We start from the raw sequence: 20,239 nt of genomic DNA, 5'->3' as shown, positions 1-20,239 counted from the left end.
GGCAGATGTGAATAAATGGAAACCTGATCCAACCTTTGAATCTTTGGAAAATAAACTAAAAACAAACATAGAAAAAATAAAAAAAAGATATAAAAGACAGGAAACACAAAAAGTATATTCGTGATTACGAAGATTTCAAAGAAGGAAAATGTTTCCATTTCAAAAGCAGATATCGGTGCTACAACCCTTATCCCAAAACACAAGATTCTTCCACCGAATGGGAGGTCTCGGCTAGTGATACAGAAGTAGACACGGGTACACATATTTCCTATTCAGGATTTGAAATCCCCTTTCCCCTACCCCAAAGGACGGAGACTTTTTTAGAGAACCCGGGTCTTTTCCCTATACCAGCCACAAGAGGAAAACCAGGAGGGGAAAGGGAGGATTATTTACGGGACCGACAAAGGTGGGCTTACAAGGAACCTCCCAGGAGGGCCAGACGAATGAGGAGACACAGGTGATCAATTTGTCTACCAAAACCTTGACTAAAGACCACACTAACCTTCTATCTAAGGGTCTATCATTTTGCCCTACTAATCAATTAGACCACTTTGAATGTGTTAAGGATTTAAACCTTTTTTGTAGAAAGCTGTCACTGCACAAGTTTTTCAAAAAACGTAGACAGTGGAAAAGTGTAAATACACCAATGGAACTATTAAACACACAACAGTTAGACACCATTGACATCCTTGAACAACTCGAAGAAGAAAGTCTAAGACCACCTGGGGAAGGTCCCTTCACAGACCTTAAAAATAAATCCACTTTTGTACCTCCCTTTGACTGTAGTAACAATGTAGACGTCTTTAACAAACTTGTAACCCAAGATATACAAAGACTCCATAGTCACAAAAATAAGCAAAATTTGACCTATTCTGAGAGATTGGCCCTACGAGATTTGGAACAAGATAAAAATATAATCATCAAACCATCTGATAAAGGTGGAAATATTGTTATCTTGAACCAGGAAGACTATGTATAGGAATGTAAACGCCTACTATCTGATACGAACTGTTACTCCATCTTACAGACCAATCCAACTCTCACATACCTTAGACAATTAACAGACATACTCAATGAAGGACTGGAAGAAAAACTGATATCCCAAAAAGAGTACAAATTTATGCTAACAAAAAATCCTAAGGTGGCAACGTTTTACCATTTACCAAAGGTACACAAAAAGGTGAGACCACCTCCTGGAAGACCGATTGTGTCCAGCATAGGCAACCTGACTTCAAACACTAGTGTATATCTTGATCACTTTTTGCGACCGTTTGTAGAAACTCTGCCCTCATATGTCAGAGACACAACAGATGTACTGAGAAAAATTGAGGATGTCAGTTTGGATACGAACACCATCATGGTAAGCTTAGATGTGGAAGGACTGTACTCAAGCATTCCACATGACTATGGTATAAGAGCAGTGGAACATTTCTTGAAAGCCAGAAGTACAGATTGCATATCTCATAATGCATTTGTCCTTAAACTGTTGGACTATGTTCTGACCCACAATTTCTTTCTGTTCAATAACATTCTTTATCATCAGATACAAGGAACAGCTATGGGGACCACCTGTGCTCCCACCTATGCCAATTTATACCTAGGCTGGTGGGAGGAAACAGTGGTCTTCATAGAAACACAAGAACGCTACACTGAATGTGTGGAATTGTGGGTCAGATACATTGACGACATTTTCCTTATCTGCAAAGGAACAGAAGATCTACTTTATGAATTCATCAATACACTTAATCAGAATCCTCATAATCTGAAGCTGACAGCACAAGTAGACAGACAGAGAATAGAATTCTTAGATCTCTACATTTCCAGATCAACAGAGGGGTACATAGAAACTACAATCTTCAGGAAACCCACAGCCACTAATAGTCTCTTAATGGCTAGCAGCCACCATCCTCAACACATTACCAACAATATACCAATAGGTCAATTTCTGAGATTACGTCGGAATTGCTCCACCACATCTGAGTTTACTTAACAGTCTAAGGAAATGTCTTTAAGATTTAAAATGAGAGGATACAGTAATAAATTAATCAAAAAGGCATACCACAGGGCCCTGACAGAACCGAGAGCAAAATTGCTGATTAATAAGAAGAGAGAATCGAAAGACGAAACCATTCGATTTATCTCAACTTATAACAGGCAATGGCGGGAGGTTAAGAACGTCCTCCACAAACACTGGCATATTCTCATGGAGGACACAGACTTACAAAAAATCCTCAAAGAATACCCTAACATAGGCTACAGACGTAGTCCTAATATGAAGGATAGATTAGTGCATAGTCACTTTTCACAAACTCACAAAAAAACCTGGTTGGGTACTAAACCCTGTGGATCTTATCCATGCTCCAGGTGCAAAGCATGCAGTAATATGCCAGTTACAAAACAGTTTTCTGACTCATCTAATACCAAGAATTTTCAGATAAAAGACTTCATCAATTGTCTCACTGTGGGCACAATATATCTGATGACCTGTGACTGTAGTCTCAAATATGTTGGAAAGACTCACAGACAACTAAAGACCAGAGTTTTGGAGCATGTGGGCAGTGTACGGAACTCTATAGATACACCGGTAGCCAGGCACATCATTAAACATCACAAAGGGGACTCGAGAGCCATGCACTTTTGCGGCATCGAGCATGTACCTAGGGACCCTAGAGGAGGTGATTGGGATAAACGACTGCTTCAAAAAGAGTGTCGTTGGATTTATCAACTTCAGACCCTCTCACCCCTCGGTCTTAATGAGGGTTTCATATATTCCTCCTTTATCTAGAGGGAAATCCTTTGATATACCACTAACAATGGGATATGCTATTATTCAACGGGTCTAATACATATATGCATGGAGCTTTGACATACAGATTTTTTACCGCTGGAATTAATGTTTCTTCATTTATTTTATATTAAACAATTGGGGATCCAGGTATATAGATATTAATACCCTCTGGACCTGTATTGACCATTATGGGCAGGTCACCTAGACATCCATCACTCCTACACAATTGATTTATAATGGATTACGTTTTATGAACATGACATAGTCATTCACAAGACACTGAGTTCTTATAAATTCATTTTTAGACACTAGTAACCACTAATTTGAACTGCACTTCCATTCCTACACGACACAGTTTTTCATTTTTAATTGTGTATTTTATTTTTATTTTTATTATTTATTTTTATCCTTATAACTAAGTATAAACAAGTCACTATATCACCAATTTTATTTGATTATGTTGATGTGAAATATACCTTAAGTACCTTTGACCTGTATTGACCATTATGGGCAGGTCTCTATGATATTATTCACTCCTACACTCCACAGACTCCATTCCCTCCCCACTTTTATGTTTTATTTAATTCATTTTGGTATATATGTACACTAGAAACGACACAAGAAGTACGACACCATATTTATTTATTTATTTATTTTATTTATTCATACACAATCCACATTTCTGTTCGGCACATCCATACACACATATAATGGGAATAAACTATGAACACATTTAAATATCTACTATATTTCACTCTGATTGGCCGTTCCAATTTGATCGATCCACTCTATAAGGATAAGAAACATTACAGCATAGCATGATATAGTCGGGTGTCTCCTAGTGCATATATGTTTAAACCCTTGCATATAGATTGTTGTAACATTATGGCATTTTTGGCCTATTAAACTTACCTGCTCCATACCTCCACTTAGAAGCTATAAAGACAGCCCATGGTGCACCTCTAAGTACACCTGCCATCCACACAATGGCGAAGTATACTTTCTCTGACCCGATTGGATCTCGGGCAGTAATCACGCCCCCCTGACTAAGAGGGGCGGGACCTTTTTCCTATAAATATTCACCGGCATAGCTAGGAAACACACTCCTCACCTTGAAGAAGCATGTCAGTCTACGCGAAACGATCGTCGGGACGTGGTGACGTCATAGGCGACGTCATCTGAAGTGGCAGCGTCTGCGTTTTGAGACAGCAGCAGAGAGACTCCAGCCAGGCTTGTATTCAGACAGGATACATTGTGATTTGGATGCGATACGAAGTCATTTTTGCCCGCGGTGGGGGCGTCCTGCTTACTACTTAATACTACACTAGTAACAAGAGTATATACTACTATATTTTTCCTCCCTTTGGAGCGGAGCCCCTTGCACCCGCTGTATTATATCATAGACTGTGTGGCAGTTCGCATACCATTCCTGAGCCAGTGCATACACCTGATACACATTGTGTTTTATGCTATACACTGGCGACACACTTTATTCGAGCTCGGCTAGTCCCACGAATTCGGGTATACCCGGGTGTATTGAGGTTTGTGACTGTTTTCTGCCCGAGTATATTGGGTTATTTTCTAGGCAGGGATTGAAGCATTTTATTCCCGCTGGCTGCAATACTGCACAGTATATATATATATACTGCATTACAATTCATGAATTTATGCCATCTTGTAGACACGCGAAGCATTGCAGCCTATTAAATCCTAATCATTATAATTTAACAAATCAGCCGCCCATCAGCCAGGCATGAACCCAGGCTGGGAAGGCAAACGCAACGGGGCTTGTCAGAGGTGAGGAGCGGCGCATTCCAGGTATCTGCCAGGTACATACCGGGTATTTGCTCGAATAAAGTGTGTCGGTGCAGTACACCTGAGCCGGTACATACACCTGATACACATTGTGTTTTGGATGCGATACTAAGTCATATTTTACCCGCGGTGGGGGCGTCCTGCTTTCCTGGGGAAGCATAAGTACTATATTAGTGACAAGAGTATATACCACTGTATTCTCCCTTTGGAGCGGAGCCCCTTGCACCCGCTGTACTGCATCCTAGATTGTGTGACAGTTCGCATACCATTCCTGAGCCAGTGCATACACCTGACAACAAAGGTGTATATATTGCACCTCTGATACCACCTTACCTATAACTATATACATCGTGAATATTTCACTATATAGGCTTGAAGGGATACTTACCTGCTTGTCCAGGAATAATTATATTCCGCAATAAGACATCTGTGGAGAGCAACTAAATTTGTATATTACATTGATACTAATTGTTTGATTGATTGCTCACCTTACCACTTCCTAATGGGGTTTATTAATGTTTGAATGTTTTATATGTGTTTTTAACCTTACTAATTGAAATTACTTGAATAAAATTGTATTATTTTTCTGAGCTATTCGGTAAAGATGGGCCATATTTTGTCCTATCAACGGTATTTACACCGATAGACCACTGTGAGTCTTACTACTGTACCCCAACATTGAGTGCTCGATATATGAGGGAGCCTTTTTTGATCCTTTTGGGATCTACTCTGTAATACAATCATCTTATTTATACAATCCTTTTCCCACCGTGCCTATTTTTCACCATCTCCCAAAGATCCACAAATCCAGTGTCAATCCTACGGGTAGACCTATTATATCTAGCATTGGATCTTTGGGAGATGGTTTATCTAGGTACGTTGATTATTTTTTACAGACATTAGTGAAAGAGCTTCCCTCATACTTGAGGGACTCTTCGGATTTGCTTCTAGATATTCAAAACATCAATTGGTTAAGCACGTTTATGTGGGTCACATCGGATGTGACCTCATTATACACTATAATTGATCACACTTTAGGCACTAAGGCTATCAGTCACTTTCTTAATCACTCTAATTTACACTTAGCACAGAGCACTTTTTGATTAGATTCAGTAATATTTTTGTTACAACATAATTATTTTATGTTTGATAAACAATATTATTTACAGTCACAAGGCACAGCAATGGGCACGTCATTCGCACCGTCATATGCGAACCTTTTTATGGGATTTTGGGAGACTACACACATTTTCGGTGATAATATTCCATTTAGAGAACATATTATTTTTTATCGCCGTTTTATAGATGATTTATTATTTATTTGGAATGGTGACACAGACACTCTTCACTCCTTTTTTGAATATCTGGAAGCAAATAACTACAACCTAAAGTTTACTCATGTATACCATGATACAAAAATAGATTATCTTGATTTGCATTTATATATAGACGTTGATCTTAGAATACAAACGATGTCTATAGGAAAGCTAACTCTCGCAACTCCCTGCTCAGGTCTAACAGTGCTCATCCAAGACCTTTGATCCGAGGCATTCCTAAAGGACAATACTTGAGACTTAGGAGGATATGTTCAACAGAACAATCTTTCCTTACCCAGGCAAAAGAACTCAGACAAAGGTTCATGAATCGAGGTTATAGATAGAGGGACCTGGAGGTTGCATTTGAATATGCATTAAACGCAAATAGGAAAGAACTTCTATTAAAGAATAGAAACCGCATTAATAACAAGAATAAAGGTGGAGTTTATACTCAAAAAGATGCAACAGACCAGTTACCACTCTTTATAACAACATATTCGAAACAGGCGGAGCAAATCAGGTCTATTCTACTAAAACATTGGTCAATTTTAAAACTAGATAAAGATCTCGAAACCTACACTACCGACACACTTTATTAGAGTGTGGCCGGTACCGCAAGCCGGGAGATTTCCCGGCTTGCTAGTGGCCGCCCCTCGGCGTGCCGCGCGTCATAGACACGCGGTCACGCGTCTTCGGGAGCGTGCGCCCCCTGCATGCGCGTCCAGGGGCTCCCCGAGGGAGCCCTGGTGTCCCGCGATCGCGGGACAGCGGCAGGGGGTTCCGGGGGACCCGGCGGACCCGGCAGTGGTAGGGAGAGCGCCCCGATCGGAGGGCGCTCTTCCGCTGCTTCGGCGCGCGCCCGTCACTCTCGGGCGCGCGCCAGGATACTGCTGCGGCCAAGAACGGGCAAATGCTCGAATAAACTTGGCCGCAGCAGTACACTACCGACACGTTTAAATCGAGCAGGGCTAGTTCCGCAAGCCGGGGGATGCCCCGGCTTGCTAGCCCCACTCCCTCGGCGTGCCGCGCGTCACGATGCGCGGTCACGCGTCATCGGGTATCAGCGCCCCCTGCACGCGCGTCCAGGGCTCTCCGAGGGAGACCTGGTGTCCCGCGATGTGGGGGACGGCGGCAGGGGGTTCCGGGGGACCCGGCGGACCCGGCAGCGGTAGGGAGAGCGCCCCGATCGGAGGGCGCTCTTCCGCTGCTTTGGCGCGCGCCTGGCACCCTCCGGCGCGTGCCAGGATACTGCTGCGGCCGAGAACGGGCAAATGCTCGAATAAACTCGGCCGCAGCAGTACACAAAATCCAACCCTAGAATAGTTTTCAAAAAAGCCAAAACTATTGGGAATTTTGTATCCCCTAGTCTTTATTGTTCTACAAAGACAAACAAGAATAAAATGCCCAAAGGATTCCACAAATGTGGTAACTGCAGCTCATGTAAATATGCCACACCACTAAAGTCAATTAGGAATGTTTACACAAATCAAACTTATCACAATGAAACATTTTTGACATGTAATACCAACTTTGTGGTATACCTTTTGAGATGTGGTTGTGGGAGTGGATACATAGGCCGCACTGTTAGGCCCTTGAAAGTTTGAATAACAACAATAAGGGACTACTGTAAACTATTTATGTTTTGTAGCTTAGCAGAGTGATTCATTTTCTGAATGTTAATTTAGTTCCAAAATATGTATTTCTTTTATACATACTACAATGTTTCGATGTTTTCTTTCTTGCAGGCTAAGCAGAATGCATAGGTTTCTTCAGTCTCTAGTAACTTGCATCACTAACATTATTCACCATGTACATGCCACGCATTTCCAAAGTGCCAGAGAGGTAACTTCAGTCTTATTGGCTACTGGGCGAGACACATGCAAATTGCTAGGATAGTTTGCTTATAACTTCAATAAGAGCCTTAATAAAGACTTTGTGATAATATATTGGCATCACAATTATACTACCCTGTATTTGAGAAAGTTTCTCACCCTTTGAGCACCAGAATATTAACATTTTTGGAAAAACTTACTATAACTTGAAAGAGGGTCACGTACTGTGTGCATTTTCTTTGCAGCATTAATTGGTTAAGACTATACTTTCAGGGATCATTTTTATAGTTCCAAACTGGAGAAATGTGCTCGAAAGGGTCCAAACTCACAACCCACGAGGAAGAGCTTCAGTGTTTTCTCCTGAGCGTGAAGTGAGCTTACAGTGTTGCTTTCATGCAGCTGCTGTTTGCTTTTGATGACTGTTCCTCTCTCCTGCAAAGGAGAGTTGGAGGGAGAGAACACAAGCTGAGTGGTTAGTTCTTTATTGAAAGTAAAAAACAGAAACCAAAAGAAGAGTGTTGTTGTTGTTGTTGTTGTTGTTGATATGACTTTTCTATTAAGTCTAGAAATATTTTTAATACAGATGTATTTGTGAGCGCACATTCATTTTTAAACCTATTTTAAAGCACAATACTCACTCATTAGCTAAAATTAGCAACTGGGTGCAGTGAATTAACATATAGGAATATCAAATACAATTATTTGGATTTGCACACTGGATAAGGTGAAACAATGTGCCTTGTGTTTCTAATTGTAAACATGTATTTAATTCTATTCAAATCAGTACAATTTCTTGTTTTCTTACAGATATTTATTACTGTGTGCAGTATTAATACAGATCCTCAGACTTAACAACAATAAGGGACTACTCTAAACTATTTATGTTTTGTAGCTCAGCAGAGTGATTCATTTCCTGAATGTTAATTTAGTTCCAAAATATGTATTTCTTTTATACATACTACAATGTTTCGATGTTTTCTTTCTTGCAGGCTAAGCAGAATGCATAGGTTTCTTCAGTCTCTAGTAACTTGCATCACTAACATTATTCACCATGTACATGCCACGCATTTCCAAAGTGCCAGAGAGGTAACTTCAGTCTTATTGGCTACTGGGCGAGACACATGCAAATTGCTAGGATAGTTTGCTTATAACTTCAATAAGAGCCTTAATAAAGACTTTGTGATAATATATTGGCATCACAATTATACTACCCTGTATTTGAGAAAGTTTCTCACCCTTTGAGCACCAGAATATTAACATTTTTGGAAAAACTTACTATAACTTGAAAGAGGGTCACGTACTGTGTGCATTTTCTTTGCAGCATTAATTGGTTAAGACTATACTTTCAGGGATCGTTTCTATAGTTCCAAACTGGAGAAATGTGCTCGAAAGGGTCCAAACTCACAACCCACGAGGAAGAGCTTCAGTGTTTTCTCCTGAGCGTGAAGTGAACTTACAGTGTTGCTTTCATGCAGCTGCTGTTTGCTTTTGATGACTGTTCCTCTCTCCTGCAAAGGAGAGTTGGAGGGAGAGAACACAAGCTGAGTGGTTAGTTCTTTATTGCAAGTAAAAAACAGAAACCAAAAGAAGAGTAATGTTGTGGTTGTTGTTGTTGTTGTTGTTGTTGTTGATATGACTTTTCTACTAAGTCTAGAAATATTTTTAATACAGATGTATTTCTGAGCGCACATTCATTTTTAAACCTATTTTAAAGCACAATACTCACTCATTAGCTAAAATTAGCAACTGGGTGCAGTGAATTAACATATAGGAATAAAAAATACAATTATTTGGATTTGCACACTGGATAAGGTGAAACAATGTGCCTTGTGTTTCTAATTGTAAACATGTATTTAATTCTATTCAAATCAGTACAATTTCTTGTTTTCTTACAGATATTTATTACTGTGTGCAGTATTAATACAGATCCTCAGACTTAACAACAATAAGGGACTACTCTAAACTATTTATGTTTTGTAGCTCAGCAGAGTGATTCATTTCCTGAATGTTAATTTAGTTCCAAAATATGTATTTCTTTTATACATACTACAATGTTTCGATGTTTTCTTTCTTGCAGGCTAAGCAGAATGCATACTGTAGGTTTCTTCAGTCTCTAGTAACTTGCATCACTAACATTATTCACCATGTACATGCCACGCATTTCCAAAGTGCTAGAGAGGTCACTTCAGTCTTATTGGCTACTGGGCGAGACACATGCAAATTGCTAGGATAGTTTGCTTATAACTTCAATAAGAGCCTTAATAAAGACTTTGTGATAATATATTGGCATCACAATTATACTACCCTGTATTTGAGAAAGTTTCTCACCCTTTGAGCACCAGAATATTAACATTTTTGGAAAAACTTACTATAACTTGAAAGAGGGTCACGTACTGTGTGCATTTTCTTTGCAGCATTAATTGGTTAAGACTATACTTCCAGGGATCATTTCTATAGTGCCAAACTGGAGAAATGTGCTCGAAAGTGTCCAAACTCACAACCCACGAGGAAGAGCTTCAGTGTTTTCTCCTGAGCGTGAAGTGAGCTTACAGTGTTGCTTTCATGCAGAGGCTGTTTGCTTTTGATGACTGTTCCTCTCTCCTGCAAAGGAGAGTTGGAGGGAGAGAACACAAGCTGAGTGGTTAGTTCTTTATTGCAAGTAAAAAACAGAAACCAAAAGAAGAGTAATGTTGTTGTTGTTGTTGTTGTTGTTGTTGATATGACTTTTCTATTAAGTCTAGAAATATTTTTAATACAGAGGTATTTGTGAGCGCACATTCATTTTTAAACCTATTTTAAAGCACAATACTCACTCATTAGCTAAAATTAGCAACTGGGTGCAGTGAATTAACATATAGGAATATCAAATACAATTATTTGGATTTGCACACTGGATAAGGTGAAACAATGTGCCTTGTGTTTCTAATTGTAAACATGTATTTAATTCTATTCAAATCAGTACAATTTCTTGTTTTCTTACAGATATTTATTACTGTGTGCAGTATTAATACAGATCCTCAGACTTAATAACTATAAGGGACTACTCTAAACTATTTATGTTTTGTAGCTCAGCAGAGTGATTCATTTCCTGAATGTTAATTTAGTTCCAAAATATGTATTTCTTTTATACATACTACAATGTTTCGATGTTTTCTTTCTTGCAGGCTAAGCAGAATGCATAGGTTTCTTCAGTCTCTAGTAACTTGCATCACTAACATTATTCACCATGTACATGCCACGCATTTCCAAAGTGCCAGAGAGGTAACTTCAGTCTTATTGGCTACTGGGCGAGACACATGCAAATTGCTAGGATAGTTTGCTTATAACTTCAATAAGAGCCTTAATAAAGACTTTGTGATAATATATTGGCATCACAACTATACTACCCTGTATTTGAGAAAGTTTCTCACCCTTTGAGCACCAGAATGTTAACATTTTTGGAAAAACTTACTATAACTTGAAAGAGGGTCACGTACTGTGTGCATTTTCTTGGCAGCATTAATTGGTTAAGACCCCATAATGTCATCAACTCAATGTATTCGTGTGCATAATTTGTTTACCTTTTACGCTTACGTAGTGACGACACGCAACCTTGTAGAGGGGGCATGGGTTTAGTGTTTTGTGTATAAATAATGCCTGTATGCTACCATGTCTTTGGGAGAGTTTTTATTTTGAAACCCTCCTCTGCGTGTGCACCGCACAAGCAATAAACTTATTTGTCTATTCTGCAAAACATACCTCAGACTTGTGTTTTGTTATTCACAGCTTTTAACAGTATGGCGCTCCGAATAGAAACCCAAAAAACACCGGAAGCTGAGCACCTGAAAAAACCACTCCTCGGTCACTCAAATCTGAGCGCTCATAAGAATCAAGGTAAAAGGCACCTTTTGAGGAAAGCCTGAGTTTAAAAAGTTGTTTTGAGTGATGTGTAGAGAGATGTGTTTTGAAGGGTGTCTCAATCTGCGTTGACGGGTTAACCTAGCAGTGTCAAATAAGTTTATTTGTCTGTTCCTGTATCCATTTTAAAGTGTTATAGATGTTAAGTTTTATTGGGATTAAGGTGAGAGTCCCGTTAAATTTTTTGGTGTTTTGGTGATGAAGGTGTGTTTGTATGCTTTAGGGATTGTTTTTCAGACTGTCCTGGGTTGTGATAAATATTTTTGTTGTCTGAGCAGGAAGGGTCCCTGATTGTACATTTGCTCTGTCTTGTCATTAACATACCATGTGAGTTTATTTATGGATATCTGTTTAGAAGGTCTTATCTGTATCCATGTTATAGAAGAATAAGGTTTATCAGGGCTGGGTTGGACCCGCTGAAGTAATTCAAGTGTTTTCTTGGGTATAGTTATGGTGAAAAAAATCAGAACAATAACATGCCAAAAGAGTTGTACGTGATCAGCTTGCGCTGATTATTGTATCAGAAGTATTGTACAGGTCAATTAAATTTGATTTCTGTAACCGAAGAAGTATTGTACAGGTCAATTAAATTTGATTACTGTAACAGGAGAATAATGGGAAACCAAAGTTCTCAAAATTTGCCGTTAGAGGTTGTGTGTCTGCAGACAAAAATAATAAAGAATGGATACAGAGAACAAGAAGAGACAATATAAATATGTTTTGTTGGCCAATGAAAATATACATGCAAGTTCAAATGAAAATACACATGCAAGTCCCAGTGAAAAACATGCCACCCCAATGAAAAAAGTTTGTTTGCAATATATTACTATAGAAGGAAGAGTGAAACTATGAGTAGTCGCACCGGTTTTCTTATTCGTAAGAATGCGAACGCAAGGGCTCATAGTGGAACCTTCTAACTTTCAGTGATCCCTGTGTGTCTGTGGTAGTATAAATCTTTGGATTTTATGAGGTTTTTGTGGCAAAAGTCAAGCATGGCAGGCCCGGCTGACCTGATACTGCAGAAATCAGTTGTGAACGTATAAGCTTTTCCTTCCATTTCCCCACATGCAATAAGTGGTTATAAATCATTTCCTGATATAAACTCAAGTTTCGGTGCCGGCAAGTAAAACTGTTGCGCCCTTAATGGAGAGTGGTTAGATGGATTTGATACCCTAATGAATTTTTCCTGAATGATTACCTGTGTGAAAGATAAACCATGCTAAGTATCACGTGTGCACAAATCACCATCCAGAAACTTGCAAGTACGTACGAAAACAGGAATATTTTTTGCTCACAATGAAATCAAATGTCTGCAAGAAAGAGAATCAAAATCGCAGCAGCACAGAGCGTGCCCCCACTTTTTTCTCCAGCGCGAGGAATGTGCTAAGATATGAAAGTTAACTCAAAAAGCTCCGGAGCATCAGAGTAGTTTTAAAGTCAGGTTATTTATGAGAATAAAGAAAGAGAAGAGAACTTTTATTAATAGTTGCAGGGTGAAATTGTTGGGTAATAGGGGAGAAAGGGTTTTCTTTTATTTGTTTGTTATTTTTGTGATGTTGTGTGGCTGTGTATGAGAGAAGTTTTTTGTATTGTGTGTGTTCTGTATTGTGTGTAACCAGTAAAAACACATTTCAATTTTATTTCTAGAGGATTAAGATGTTTGGGAATATTTTGTGTTTAAAAATGTGGGTAAAAGATCATAAGCATTGTTTGAAGTATATATTGTATTGTATGTTTTCATGTATATAACGCCATTAATATGCACAGCGCTTCACAGAAGTGGTGCACGTCGTAATCATATAGTTAGCAAATGGTAAAGGTAAGAGGTCATGAAATAAGTGATCCAGACATAAAAGTAACATTAAGGAAGAGAAGTCCCTGCTCTGAGGAACTTACAATCTAATTGGTAGGTAGGGAGAGCGTACAGAAGCAGTAGGCTTTGATTAGAAGCCAGGAGAGGAATTTCAGGAGGGGAAATGCAGAATCAGAGTTTTAAGAGTAGAGTGAATCTGGCAGCAGCGTTTGGGAGAGATAGTAGGGAAGACAGGTGAAAGTCAGGAAGCTGGGATAGCAGGGGATTACAGTTATCAAGAGGGGAGAGAATGAGGATCTGAATCAGAGTTTTAATAGTTGAGCAACAGAGGAACAGGTGTATCTTTGTGATATTGTGGAGGAAAAAGTGACAGTTATAGAAATGTTTTGAATGAAAGAGGAGAATATGAGAGAGGAGTTGAGGGAATGACCCCTAAGCAGCGTGCTTAGAGCTACTGCATGGAAGATTCAAGAGTAATGTGAAACTAGATAATAGGGTCAGGTTTGGGAGGAAGTATGAGGAACTTTGTTTTTGCCATGTTAAGTTTAAGGCAAAAGAGGGTCTTCCAGGATGAGATAACAGAGGGACATTCAGAAACGTAGGTTTGTATGGCAGGTGTAAGGTCAGGGGTTGAAAAGTAAATGAGGGTGTTGTCAGCATAGTGATGATATTTAAACTCAAGAGATGTTATTAGGTCAATTACAGAGAGTGTGTACAGAGAAAAGAGAAGAGTGTGGGCCACAGAGGCAAATGCTGCAGAGAGTAATAGGAGCAGAGTGTAATGACCTCTGTCTGGGGCAGCATATAGGTAATCAGTTATTTTAGTTAGAATTGTCTCCGTGGAGGGAGCAGTGCAGAAGTCAGATTGTAGAGGGTTAAGGAGAGAATGGGTGTTGAGAAAATGGAGCAAGCAAGAGGATACAAAACAAGTTCAGTAGTTAGAAAGACAGGTAAGGTCAAGCTTGCTATTTTTGAGTCATGGTATAACTATTACATGTTTTAAGGAGAATGGAAATGTAGCAGATTAGAGGGAGAAGAGGAGATTAACAGTGATGGTGACACTCTTTTGAGACAGTGGAAAAAGAGTCAAGGAAAGCAGGAAGAGAGTAGGAAGCAAAAGTAGGATAGGAGGAAAAAGAGGGAATGTTCTGGTGTATGAATTCAACCTCTTTCTTAAAATAGTCAGAAAAGTCCTGAGGTGAGATGAAGGAAGAATTAGTGAGGGTTAGACTTGTGAGTGTTGATTAATGGAGAGAAATAGGTTTGTGTAGCTTGAGAAAGGACAGAATTGCAACAGGATAGCATAAATTTGTAGTGAATGAAGTCAGTGAAACTATGAAAGTTCAAAACAGAAAGCATTAAAAAGAACTGAGTGGAGGGAAATAGCATGAGCGTGTGGAGTTATTTGTGTGTTAAGAAGTTATATAAACCTTAGCTATATAAAAGCCTGTGGGTTAATTTTTAAAAGGCCATAAAAAATGTAGTTCTTAGGGCTCTGGATAAAGCTCCATGTATTTAAACTTTAAGCAAAAGTTCCAATCCAATAATTATTATTTTTCAGGAAGAAGCCGTGGTGTACCTTTATATTATCTTTTCAGGGTCAATTGGCGAAACGCCCAGAAACAAAATGGCTCTTTGCCCGGAAACAAGTCTTATAGAAAATATTTTTTCTTTAGTCAGATGAATATGCAGAGTGTCTTTAAAATTATAAAGCTGACCGTGTGCTCAGCACTGTGCAAAGAGATTATATAAAGCAAGACATTAGTGTGAAGTCTTATACAAAATTATTTGTCTATTAACTGAATGTGATGTATTTTATAACGAATTAACCATTTATTTTTTCCAAAGGTGTCCGTAAGCAGTGGTTAATGTAAAAATTGCTGTGTAATCTAGAATGGGTTTACCAGGAAGGGGTGAATTTGGGAGTCACCTCTCATTTGTGGGTGTGTCTTGTGCATAGGGTTAAATACAGGGGATACATAGTTGCAAAAGCAGTTACATAAGTGAATAAGGTATGCATTATGTAGAAGGCATTTCAATTTTTTAACAGAATCGTTACAGTGGAGTGTTTGGGGTAAAAGCCAGATAGGGAGTGGCTAGGAAATTTGTATGGGTAAAATAATGGTTTAATTGGGAGGGAATATTTTTCCATAACAGTGGATAGTATTGGGAGAAGAGAGATTGGCCTGTAGTTTGAGACAGTGTTTTTTGTCCCCACTTTGAAGATTGGGACAAACTCTGGTAGTTTCCCAGGTCTTAGGGATATGGCCTGCAGACAGGATAGAATTAATTATGGAAGCAAGTGGGTTAGCAAGGGATGAGGCCCTAAAGTTTCAGGAACTTAGATTGTATCAAAGTCAGGTTCACATTGGCTACTTAGTTTTAATTTGAGGAACATTAATAGGGAATACCTCTGTCTATATGTGGATGCTAAGACAGGAGTAAACACATTGATACAAGAATTTAGTCCTAGGTATAAATTATCTCCCTATGAGACACATATGGGATGACTTGTGACTATCAACAGTCCAAAGGAAAGAATTAAGGACCATGTTATTGGTAATAAAACAATAAGTTGTATGCAACTAATACATTTTTTGAGTCTCTCTAGGCAACGTTGAAAGTGCACCTACTCGAGATGGGGTTAATAGTCACATATTTCCTGTGCAAGCATGCTCTTCATCCCAGGTGAAAAGGCCTAAAGTAATCACCAATACAGCAATTAAAGCGGCAGAGTCATTTTCCTGGACCCAAAGTACAGTAAAGCTCGTTCCAGCGCCACCAAAGACCAAAGTCACCTAAAGCACAGCCGCATCAAGTTAACGTCTTGCCGAGTCAAAACTCTAACCGTTAACCAACGAGGAAAATAAGACACCAGGCTAAGGCCAGGTTTTATCAGAACATTTCATTTTTTCAGAGACTCAATATTTTTATTCTTTAGAGTGTGTTAAGTTAGAAATTTAAGGTGTATGTACAAGTGAGCCTTGATGGGAGGATTGGTTTCCTGGAAGCGTGGCTTGTGAAAGCTCTTGTATGTGTTTTGGCAGTACTCATCACTCTCTATGTATGTGTCATGTGCAGCAAAACTTTGATCCAGAAGTGTGTTGCACCTCCACCGAAAGGAGGGGGTCACCCAGGGGCGTGTGTCAGCCACAAGGAAAGGATCATAAGTCAGCCATGTTGACCATCGCACACATTGTCTGTTCTGATATTCTGAGTGAATGATGTATACAATGCGTGCAGGGTGAGGATCATGCATTTCGCTTCCACAGATACCAAACCCCCTCAATTCTCAGTAATAGAATGTTGTGATGATTCTAAAAGTATATGATGATAGAGATAGATGCAATTTCCTTTATCTAGCAACTGCATACCCAAAGAAAGGTTGCTTGCATAAAATAAGGTTTTTAGTATTATGTGTATAATTTCTGTATTTTTCCAATTTTTTAAGGGAACCTCTTTAAAGGGTGTATCAGACACTAGGAACAAGAATCAATTTATGGGTCAAGTGTCTCCACCAACCAATGAAACCTGTGTAAAAATGTATGTTTAGTCAGATAACAATTTACAGGAAGGATGTGGCCTTAATTTTGCAGTTTTAATTTTATCATTAAACCAAGAACAGGTTCAGATTAGGCTTATGGACTTACAAAACAGAATTGCTTTAGACTATGTTTTAGCTTCAAAAGGAGGGGTATGTGTCCTAATTGAGGAACAATGTTGTGTTTTTATTCCAGATCAGTGTAGCAATGTGCAGCATGAACTAGATGAAATACAAGAGAGTCAAAAGAGGTTTACAAAGGGAAGTGACAGATTATCACCCTTGGGGTTAGGTGAATGGCTTAGATCACTTGGAGCAAAAACTTTTGAATGTTTTGATGTGTTTGGGAGTGTTACTTGTTGTCATATATGTGGGTGTCACGTGTTGCAAAGGTATGATCCACAAGAGTGCGACCCCCTCCCCCATTCGGATGCCACTCTTTACAGATGCCAGAAAACAGCAGTACCGTGAAGAAAGAAGATGCCGACCAGTTATTCAATTCATCAAAAGACATATTGGCCGCAGCGCCTTACGAGACTATGACAGTGAAGGGCACGCGCCCTTGTCCTTTGAGTTATCCCTGGACTATCATCATGAACTTAATTCTCAAAAGCTATGTTTTAAGAATAAAAAGGAGGGAGTGACAAAGTGAGAATTTGACGTAAGGGGAGGGTCTGACATAACAGCACTGGGATCTATGCAACCATTTTAAGTCAGCATTCATCTTAGGTTTTGTCTGAGTGAACGGGTTATGAGATGGACGTTTTTGAATGAGGTTTTTGCTTTCAACTTTCAAGTGAGAATAAACCAAGCAGCTAACTGAAAAACCTTGAGCAAAGTGCCAATGTTATGAAAAAGGCCAGACTGATAGGGATGGTTTCTGTATGTAGAGAAAAGGTCACCAGCTTAATAAAGTATTATTGCTGAATCATCTCATTTAGACACCCCATAATGTCATCAACTCAATGTATTCGTGTGCATAATTTGTTTACCTTTTACGCTTACGTAGTGACGACACGCAACCTTGTAGAGGGGGCGTGGGTTTAGTATTTTGTGTATAAATAATGCCTGTATGCTACCATGTCTTTGGGAGAGTTTTTATTTTGAAACCCTCCTCTGCGTGTGCACCGCACAAGCAATAAACTTATTTGTCTATTCTGCAAAACATACCTCAGACTCGTGTTGTTATTTCACAGAGTTTTATCACTTTCATGCAGCTGCTGTTTGCTTTTGATGACTGTTCCTCTCTCCTGCAAAGGAGAGTTGGAGGGAGAGAACACAAGCTGAGTGGTTAGTTCTTTATTGCATGTGAAAAACAGAAACCAAAAAAAGAGTAATGTTGTTGTTGTTGTTGTTGTTGTTGTTGTTGTTGTTGTTGTTGTTGTTGTTGTTGTTGTTGTTGTTGTTGTTGTTGTTGTTGTTGTTGTTGTTGTTGTTGTTGTTGTTGTTGTTGTTGATATGACTTTTCTATTAAGTCTAGAAATATTTTTAATACAGATGTATTTGTGAGCGCACATTCATTTTTAAACCTATTTTAAAGCACAATACTCACTCATTAGCTAAAATTAGCAACTGGGTGCAGTGAATTAACATATAGGAATATCAAATACAATTACAGTACCGACACACTTTATTCGAGTGTGGTCGGTACCGCAAGCCGGGAAATCTCCCGGCTTGCTAGTGGCCGCCCCTCGGCGTGCCGCGCGTCATAGACGCGCGGTCACGCGTCTTCGGGAGCGTGCGCCCCCTGCACGCGCGTCCAGGGGCTCCCCGAGGGAGCCCTGGTGTCCCGCGATCGCGGGACAGCGGCAGGGGGTTCCGGGGGACCCGGCGGACCCGGCAGCGGTAGGGAGAGCGCCCCGATCGGAGGGCGCTCTTCCGCTGCTTCGGCGCGCGCCCGTCACTCTCGGGCGCGCGCCAGGCTACTGCTGCGGCAGAGAACGGGCAAATGCTCGAATAAACTCTGCCGCAGCAGTATTTGGATTTGCACACTGGATAAGGTGAAACAATGTGCCTTGTGTTTCTAATTGTAAACGTATGTAATTCTATTCAAATCAGTACAATTTCTTGTTATCTTACAGATATTTATTACTGTGTGCAGTATTAATACAGATCCTCAGACTTAACAACAATAAGGGACTACTCTAAACTATTTATGTTTTGTAGCTCAGCAGAGTGATTCATTTCCTGAATGTTAATTTAGTTCCAAAATATGTATTTCTTTTATACATACTACAATGTTTCGATGTTTTCTTCTTGCAGGCTAAGCAGAATGCATAGGTTTCTTCAGTCTCTAGTAACTTGCATCACTAACATTATTCACCATGTACATGCCATGCATTTCCAAAGTGCCAGAGAGGTAACTTCAGTCTTATTGGCTACTGGGCGAGACACATGCAAATTGCTAGGATAGTTTGCTTATAACTTCAATAAGAGCCTTAATAAAGATTTTGTGATAATATATTGGCATCACAATTATACTACCCTGTATTTGAGAAAGTTTCTCACCCTTTGAGCACCAGAATATTAACATTTTTGGAAAAACTTACTATAACTTGAAAGAGGGTCACGTACTGTGTGCATTTTCTTTGCAGCATTAATTGGTTAAGACTATACTTTCAGGGATCATTTCTATAGTGCCAAACTGGAGACATGTGCTCGAAAGTGTCCAAACTCACAACCCACGAGGAAGAGCTTCAGTGTTTTCTCCTGAGCGTGAAGTGAGCTTACAGTGTTGCTTTCATGCAGCTGCTGTTTGCTTTTGATGACTGTTCCTCTCTCCTGCAAAGGAGAGTTGGAGGGAGAGAACACAAGCTGAGTGGTTAGTTCTTTATTGCAAGTAAAAAACAGAAACCAAAAGAAGAGTAATGTTGTTGTTGTTGTTGTTGATATGACTTTTCTATTAAGTCTAGAAATATTTTTAATACAGATGTATTTGTGAGCGCACATTCATTTTTAAACCTATTTTAAAGCACAATACTCACTCATTAGCTAAAATTAGCAACTGGGTGCAGTGAATTAACATATAGGAATATCAAATACAATTATTTGGATTTGCACACTGGATAAGGTGAAACAATGTGCCTTGTGTTTCTAATTGTAAACGTATGTAATTCTATTCAAATCAGTACAATTTCTTGTTATCTTACAGATATTTATTACTGTGTGCAGTATTAATACAGATCCTCAGACTTAACAACAATAAGGGACTACTCTAAACTATTTATGTTTTGTAGC

At 39.3% G+C, this 20,239-nt stretch overlaps 4 non-coding genes across 4 annotated transcripts; all 4 read left to right on the top strand.

Annotated features, from left to right (window-relative positions):
* The first annotated feature begins 8,008 nt into the window (after nt 1–8,008).
* LOC142491742 (small nucleolar RNA U3) lies at nt 8,009–8,225 on the top strand. Its single transcript, XR_012800498.1, has one exon. It is a non-coding gene; the product is annotated as a small nucleolar RNA U3 (small nucleolar RNA).
* Nucleotides 8,226–9,084: 859 nt separating this feature from the next.
* Nucleotides 9,085–9,301, top strand: LOC142491748 (small nucleolar RNA U3). The gene has a single exon (XR_012800504.1). It is a non-coding gene; the product is annotated as a small nucleolar RNA U3 (small nucleolar RNA).
* An 876-nt stretch (nt 9,302–10,177) lies between these two features.
* Nucleotides 10,178–10,394, top strand: LOC142491741 (small nucleolar RNA U3). The gene has a single exon (XR_012800497.1). It is a non-coding gene; the product is annotated as a small nucleolar RNA U3 (small nucleolar RNA).
* A 9,214-nt stretch (nt 10,395–19,608) lies between these two features.
* Nucleotides 19,609–19,825, top strand: LOC142491731 (small nucleolar RNA U3). Its single transcript, XR_012800489.1, has one exon. It is a non-coding gene; the product is annotated as a small nucleolar RNA U3 (small nucleolar RNA).
* The last annotated feature ends 414 nt before the right edge of the window (nt 19,826–20,239 follow it).

Source organism: Ascaphus truei, chromosome 3 (genome assembly GCF_040206685.1).
Source record: "Ascaphus truei isolate aAscTru1 chromosome 3, aAscTru1.hap1, whole genome shotgun sequence".
Classification (NCBI taxonomy): domain Eukaryota; kingdom Metazoa; phylum Chordata; class Amphibia; order Anura; family Ascaphidae; genus Ascaphus; species Ascaphus truei.
Note: the sequence above shows the minus strand (reverse complement) of the source record. Positions and strands in the feature narration are given on the sequence as shown.